Source organism: Somniosus microcephalus, unplaced genomic scaffold, assembly GCF_052327205.1.
Source record: "Somniosus microcephalus isolate GS21.2 unplaced genomic scaffold, FLI_Smic_1.0 unresolved_chr5, whole genome shotgun sequence".
NCBI lineage: Eukaryota > Metazoa > Chordata > Chondrichthyes > Squaliformes > Somniosidae > Somniosus > Somniosus microcephalus.
This window is the reverse complement of record NW_028225183.1, coordinates 15,843,257-15,845,111: the sequence shown is the minus strand read 5'-3', so window position 1 is coordinate 15,845,111 and position 1,855 is coordinate 15,843,257. Positions and strand designations below refer to the sequence as shown.

Here is a 1,855-nt window from a genome sequence, read left to right as displayed (position 1 = left end):
AAAAAAAAACGAAAATGCTGAAAATACTTGCAAGTAAGGCAGCACCTGTGGAGAGAGAAAAAAAGGGTTAACGTTTCAGGTCGATGACACTTCGTCAGAACCTTGATGAAGTTCTACTCTTCTCTACAACAACTCTGTTACTCTTTCCACAGATGGTATCTGACCTGTTGAGTATTTCCAGCATTTTCTATTTTAATGTCCTAATATCTTTTTGTGCAGTAGCGTGTGAACTTCTTTTGATAACGCTCCGTTGGAGTGCCTTGGGACGTTGTTCTACCTTAATAGTGCTATATAAATAAAAGATAACAAGTCAATAAGGAGAAACTGTTTCCACTGTCAGTTACAGTGGACACAGATTTAAGAACATTTGCAAAAGAACCAGTAGGAAGCTTCCCCGACTCCTCCTCGATGAGGAGAAAAACAGTAATGCAGCAAATTGTTGTGAGTGCCTGCAATGCTCTGCCTGAAAGGGTGGTTGTAGCAAATTGAGCAGTAATGTTGAAAAGGTAAAGTGGATAATATTTGATGGTAAAATAGTTGCAGGGATTTGGTGAAGGAACAGAGGAGTATGATTAATTGGATAGCCCTTTGAAAGAGCCAGCAGAGGTACGATGGGCCGAATGACCTGGTTCGGTGCTGTATCATTGTTTCTGTAGTTAACAAGGTTAAACATTTTGCCAAAATGCAGAGTTGGCATGCAGCTTTGAAAGTCTGGTTGTTCTCAGTGTGGATTTGTAAGAATGAATAATTTTTGATTTTTTGTGCAAAATATGTAATTTCTTATTTATAAAAATGAATATAAATGTGAGCGTAGTGAGGAAATGAAATGTGAGCTTTGGGAATCGCTTATGAGTGGATTTGAATAGGCTGTGTTTTGGAGAAAGGCCGTTTTGCATCACAGCTCCCTCAGTCGGGAACCAAGCAAAGTTAGCATTGAAAGCAAAAAAAACAGGGAATTTGAGAGGTTAGTTGAAAATCTAATTTTAATTGTAAAGCCAGGGGATAGCGTGAACGCAGTCCCCCACTACCACAAATTTTGCAGTCGAGTATCCCGCATTTGTGGACATCGCAGACGTCAGCACATCTGAAGTGCAATGAGCTAGCCTCGTCCTAGGAGAATCACCTTCATGATCATGGTCTTTTCCCTGCCAGATAAGTATGCTTTCTATTGGCACACATTGCCTTGCCACATCATTCGCTGCCTCTTACCATCTCAACGACTCGTTCTTTATGATCAAAATTCCCCTTCATTCAGGAAGTGCTGTTGTTTTCTCATGTCGATTCTGCGAAAATATTGCAATATATAATGATATAGCATTTGACAAAACGCTGCAATAATAAAGAGATAGACATGCATATTTGCATATTGCCCTTAAAAGGAAAGGTCCGCTCCCTCAGTAACTTTTCTTCAGGCCACGGAAAATTTTCTGGACATAAATCTCTCCTTATATCTATTGCACCTGAAGTAAATGTTTGTCTTATCTTCATATGAACAATAATTCTGAATCTGATGTGTACGAATACGCAATTATCAAGTTTTGCCCATAAAGACCGATAGGGACATAGTGAGGTTCTGGCCCATTAAATCTTCATCATTGTCACACTCACTCACTGTGGTTGAAATATTTCACCAATAAGCCTACCTTCTTTTATTTAAGCGGGTTTCACATTGTTGTCTCATAATAGTCATAGAGTCATAGAGTCATAGAGTAATACAGCACGGATAGAGGCCCTTCGGCTCATTGTGTCCGCGCCGGCCATCAAGCCCTGTCTAATATAATCCCATATTCCAGCATTTGGCCCGTAGCCTTGTATGCTATGGCATTTCAAGTGCACATCCGAATGCTTTTTAAAT

The 1,855-nt window shown here is 39.8% G+C and overlaps 1 non-coding gene across 1 annotated transcript; it reads right to left on the bottom strand.

The window, feature by feature from the left end:
- Positions 1-996: 996 nt before the first annotated feature.
- On the bottom strand, positions 997-1,160 carry LOC147087627 (U1 spliceosomal RNA). Its single transcript, XR_015075488.1, has one exon. It is a non-coding gene; the product is annotated as a U1 spliceosomal RNA (small nuclear RNA).
- Positions 1,161-1,855: the final 695 nt, after the last annotated feature.